Source organism: Drosophila navojoa, chromosome 2 (assembly GCF_054131105.1).
Source record: "Drosophila navojoa isolate 15081-1374.11 chromosome 2, UAZ_NAV_1.0, whole genome shotgun sequence".
Lineage (NCBI taxonomy): Eukaryota > Metazoa > Arthropoda > Insecta > Diptera > Drosophilidae > Drosophila > Drosophila navojoa.
The window spans coordinates 9,975,004-9,981,003 of NC_142890.1; the positions used below are offsets into that span (position 1 = coordinate 9,975,004).

The 6,000-nt window shown below is 38.7% G+C and overlaps 1 protein-coding gene across 2 annotated transcripts in view; it reads right to left on the reverse strand.

The window, feature by feature from the left end:
* Positions 1-1,475, reverse strand: part of Stat92E (Signal transducer and transcription activator Stat92E) — a 148,778-nt gene extending 147,303 nt beyond the window's left edge. For both annotated transcript variants that reach the window (XM_018104061.2, XM_089265284.1), the window contains exon 1: positions 1,459-1,475. The gene's annotated coding sequence lies outside the window, so the exon portion shown is untranslated. The remainder of the gene's footprint in view (positions 1-1,458) is intronic.
* Positions 1,476-6,000: the final 4,525 nt, after the last annotated feature.

Consider the following 6,000-nt stretch of genomic DNA (forward strand, 5'->3'; position numbering starts at 1 on the left):
AACAGTCTGTCTGGCGCTGCAGCTCGCTCGCATCTCTTCACTTTATTTATTTCTCAAGAATTCAGTTTGTTCTTTTTTTTTCTATTTTCTTTTTTCATTTTTCCTATTGTTTTTCTGCAAACTATTTTTCCCATTCTGGCTATGTTCTCTTCACTCCCACATGCTTGGTTGCTGCTGTTCCTATGGTTGTTTTTCATCCTGTTCTATATAAGCATTATAGGTAAAGGATTCGCACATTCGGTATTGACTCGAGTGCATTGTCTTTTCCTTACAATATATATATATATATATTTTTTTTATTTTTGTGTTGGGGGCTTTGTTGCTTTTGTCCGCCTGGCAGCTTTAACAAAGAGAGGAGAAGTTAGTTTTTCTTTGGCCGCTTTGAAATTTGATTGCAACAGAAACCCAAATCAGGCCAAATAATGAGCAGATACTCTTCATCGATGTGAAACATAATGCACAAAGTTAAGGCTGCTTTAATTTACTTTTTATTTTCACATTACGCTAGCTCATTAAGTTTTATTGCATTTTCATAGTTCTATGCCAAGCCCCATACACATACGCACACACACACATGCACACATATACGTACGTACCCTCGCCCACATATCACTCAGGCAGCTTTGCCTGCTTGGCATCTGCTCTTAAACGTTGACTACTGCCTGGCGGCTGATGCTACTTAATGGCTAATTAGAAGTATAATTTACACCTTAATGACCCTGGAACAATGCTCTGGCTGTGCAAGGCCTGGCCTGGCTTGGTCTGCCGCTTCAAGCATACAACACAAGCTCGTTGAGCTAGCAAACATGGCTCCTGCTTTACACCTTCTCTACTTCACACACACACATGCATGCTTACATATTCGTCTTGTAGACGCAAAGCTTTATGTGAAAATCAGCGTCCATTAATAAAGACAGCAAGCGAAATGTTACGAATACGCCATGTACGCGCGCTAAGCATTAATCACAGCGGCAATATGCATATACCATCTATAGCATATAAAAAGGATAAATATAAATTTGTGCGTGCCTTTGTGTGTGTGTGGCGTAGCGTATTAATTTCATCGCAAATGCCTTTTACAGTGTGTGTGCGATTTTAGACAGTTTGATTTATAGCCTCGACCAAAGTGATTCTAGCAATTTGCTAAATTTGTGCGCCTGCTGCTTTAAAGTCCTATTGAAACGTAGCGAACATGTTTGACAGCCAGCAATATGATTATCTATACTTATCAGCCAAAATGCATGGCACAACAATTTGACTTAATAATAAGAGAGCATGCAGTAACAGAATATCGTATGGCTATGTGGATGGCTACAGCCACTGGCAACGTTGAGTTGAATGAGTTGCATGCAAAAGGGAATATTTTGTCACGCACACAAAATCATCCGAAGCGTCAAAAATGTTGTCACCTAACATGGTTATCCGGCGTAGTTATTCGGTGCCTGGCACACACCTGACCGGGGCCAGAGTGTTGGGTGTTGGCTGTTGGCTGTTGGCATTCGCCAGTTGATAGTTGGCAGTTTGCAGTTGGCAATACAATTTGCGAGTCGCCATGTAGCTGCTTTTCAATTGTGTGACATATTTTAATTTAATAAACTGCCAGCTTGGCATTATCACAGCTAGCAAATTGCCAAATGGCAGCTGTTGAAAACTTTCAGCTCAACTTCAGTACAACTGACACGTTGCGTATACGTAACGGGTGGCCGTGTGCACTGACATCAGCAAAAGATTTAATGGGCCCTTGGCTAGCGAAAATGCCATAAACTTTAAGTGCAAGAACTCAGAGCTTCAGATTAAAGATCAATTACCTTTTACGCAGAGGCATAAATCCCCTCTTTAAAGCCACCAAATCTAGACTGCGCCCTCAAAAAATAAAACGTGCTAGTTGCCAACGTATCACATTTTTTACTCTCCCATTTTTTTATTTTTATTTATGACCGCTAAAAATTCAAAATGTACGGCTATATAAACGGCCAAACGCACCGCGACAAGGACAATCGTCAAGGCATTAAGAAAAAAGGAAGAAAGAAAAAAAATCCAAAATAAAGAGAAGCAGAAAAAATATTACAACATTTTAATAGCGAAAATGAAGATTTATTGCCCGCAACGTAAACGCGACCAAAATGTGCCACAAAAACTGAGGCTCAACTAAAAAGCGCGTTCTAACAATGCCCAACAACAGCGTAGAGTGATTTATTCAATTATTAGCTACCGAAATACCCTGTACGACAGACAAAAATCAAAATCACAAATTCGGCACAATTCAGATTGGCAAACTTTTTGTCGTTTTGCAGCCCTGGCAAACCAAATTGTTTGATTTCTCATGTTGGTATTTTTTTTTCAAATTCGTTTTTACTTTTTGGTATTTTTTGTTGAAGTCAAAGCAGAATCTGCCATCATTTCATTTGACTTTTGTTTGTCCTTGCTTATCTATCCTATACTAAATCCAACTCCAGGGTATATGGCAACACCAACAATTGACGCGTCAGGAGCACAAAAATGTGCAAAGTGTAAAAATCGTTGCCACGTCACGTCAGCCGGATGATAGGCCAGTCGCAAGTCCAGCCAAACCAACCAGCCAACCGGCGAGTGGGCGGCAAACAATGGGAGTGACCAGCTGGAGGCTTTAGCTCGCTTATCGGCCCGTTTGTAGTCGTTGTTGTTGTTGTTGCTTCTGTTGAACCTAGCGCACGTCGCAGTTTGTTAGCCGCATGCCAAAACCGGCCAAAAATCGTTGGTGTTGGCTTTGGCATTGGCATCGGCATCGGCATCGGCTTCTGCTTGGGCATTGGCATCGAAAGCGGCAATGGCAACGGCATTGACTGCCTTATTGTTTGCTCGCCCACTAGACCCAATGCCGAAGTGGGCGTGTCCAATCAAAATATGCAAATGTTTTACCCATAAAACGTCGCTTTGATGAAATTTCTGCACATTTTGTTCTCCGTTGTTTTTCTTGTCGTTCTTGTTGTTGTTCTTCTTCTTTTTCGCTGTAGCTGACGCTCTTGTTGTTGTTGTTGTTGTGGTTGTTTTTGTGTTGTTTCGTTTGGTTTGGCTTGTTTTGGTTATTTGGGAGCTGTCGCCGCTGCCCCATCCAAATTAGCAGTAGTTGCCTGGTCAGGCTCACGTCAATCAGCGCCAGTTTGTATAGCCAAAGGTTCGGAGGTTCCATTTTTTTTTTTTTTTTCTATTCTTTCCCACACCCTCTCGCCCACCCTCGCACACGAGCTGGCCGCGGACTCCTGATTTATATGCATATATTTTGCGTGTGGTTTGCGCCATTTTATGACGCTTTAATTTAATGCTGTCAACATTTGCGCGTCATTTTCTGGCCAACCTTCTTCCTAGTCATTGTTTCGTCATGGGGGCGTGGCGGCTGCAAGAAAAAACCTCATCATGGAAAGCGTAATGGACTGAATTAAGAGAAAGTCGGGCCGGTTTCTTTTTGCATATCATTAGCTAAGAGCGGGTCCTCAAACTGGTTATAATATATAAACTTATATGTATGGCCTAAAGAACAACGGACTTATTTACCAAATATAGAAACCTTGTTTGTCACTAACATTTCAAAACATTCTGAAAGTAATAAGCTGTAATTTTCCCTTTAATTTCAATGAGAATATTTAAAATTACCTAAATAGTTTTTTATTTACTCTATCACAACTGTAATCCTTCAAAATACAGAGTAAAAAATAATATAGATAATATATGTATATATCCAGTGATAAATCCTAAAATATTCAATTTTATATAGATTGTACTAAGGCGTAATCAATAATTAAATTTAATCAACGATTCGCCGTTCCTTTGCAACAGAGATAACCATAAATAAACAATGAAGCGAGAACGTTGTGTTGTACCATTGTCACGTCATTAAAAGTACCGTAAAGCCAACGTTGGAACGGACTTATACGTTTGGCATAAATGCAATTTATAATGACAGCTACACTGTTCCCAGCAAAATCAACAAAATTAAATAAAACAAAACAAAATAAAACTGCAAAACAAACTACAAAAGCCTCGGCTTACAATTATGGCCAAAAAGTTGGAAGCTGCTTGCCAAATATAATCAGCTATGCAGAGAGAGGGAGTGAGAGCGAGATAGAGATAGACTGTATATGTACATATATATAGTATATGTTTATGTCACTGAACCATGTCTGTTTATTTTAATTAAAATTTGCAGTTGCTGCAACGGCCTTTGTTGTTGTTATTGCTGTTGTTGTTGTTATTGTTGTTCGTGTTTGCTTTTTTTCGGTACATAATTTATAATCAATTTTCAAATAAATTACAAACAAAAGCATTTAGCTTAAGCTCAGCTGCCGACAATGGTCAAATGCAGTCATAAGCATGAGCAAAAATTTAACGAAGCATTTTGAATTCATGACTAAAAAATTACTTCTAAAAACAGCCACAAACAGCTTACAAAACCAAAATATAAACTAAAGAGCTTAGCTTTATAAAATAAAAGGTTACAAAAAAATATATGATAAAAATAAGTTCAAGACTTTTTTGGTTGTAAAAGCTTTAGATAAGCTTTATTCATGTTTATAGTTTACCTAGAGAGCGTGAGAGAGAGGGAGCAAAAGTTTTGCTTAGCTTTGCATTGTATTAAGTAAGCATGCGAGCACATAAAGTATATATAAAGTAAGTCTAATTTATTTTAAGACTGCTAAATTATTACATTTTAAAAATTTAACAAAGTTCAGCAAAATAACAAATTTTTGGCACTACAGTTAATGAAATAAAATGTAAACTTAACTGAATATCAATCTCCGAGAATTTGAAAGTTGAATGAAATTATTCTATTTATTATTATTATCTTAATTAATTCCAATATGATATGCTGATGTTTACTTTTTTAACTACTCTAAATTGAGTTAATAAATGAGCAGAAAAAAATATATTAAAAAGATCATTTTATATATCAATGATAATGCCATCTTAAGCACTTTGCAAATTTAATCAATATCAGATCAATTTTGATCATTAAACACTTCGTGTTGACCATATTTTGTTAATGGACGTCCAGGCTTACGTTTTTACGGTCTTTGGTCGCAATGTGGCTGCATGTTGGCAGACAAAACAATGCTTGGCCACGATAATAATGCTATAATTATGTAAGCCATTTAAGCAAAACACATAAATGCCACACACATGCATAAACACACAAACACACACACACACTGAGACAGCTTTTAGTATTCAAAACAAAAAATTAGGCTTGACGCTCGATGATCCACAACCTTTTGCCTCAGGTTAACCAATGTGTGTGTGGGTGAAGTGACAGCACTGTGATATGTGGTTGGCTCTGATATTGCATTTCCATGTATGTGGCCAGAAATGTAGACTTGGCCAGCTCTACGCCAAAACACAAATAAATGCGAAAAAGCTTTGATGAGGCATCTATTTGGCCAGCACTCAGGTGGATGAGAAGGTGACCGTGGCTAGCCGGCAGCATATAACTTAAAGTTCAACTATCCAAATTGCACTGCGCTTAAGCCCCAAAAAGTTGCAACTGCCTCGACCCGGCCGAGTTGCTCTTCAATATTAACTCTTACTTAAAAATGTACACAATTCGCGCGGTTGCCAATTAAGCTAAAGTGTGCTGCTTAGCTGAGCTGCCCCGCCTGCCCCGCCTGCCGCCTACGATTTGCCTCTTGCCGCACGCAAAGAACTTCAAAACTGTAGCTAGATAGATAAACAGTTGGCTAAGTTGTTGCCAGCCCCACACCGCCGTGGCGGTGCAGCTCACCCACGCACACACAGGCGCAAATATTGATTGTCTAACAAAAAAACAAGAGAGGAAAAAAGAAACGCCTAAGCCCCAACCACGACTGGAGCAGCCAACAAACCAACGGCGCGCACAACGTTGAGTCAATTTTCACTCAAGTCGACGTTAGTTAAAAAGTTAGCAAAGCCAAAAACTAAAAAAAAAAAAATAAACTAAAGCTAAAAAAAAAGGAAGGAAAAACAAGCAGCCGAAACGTAAATTTTTATATA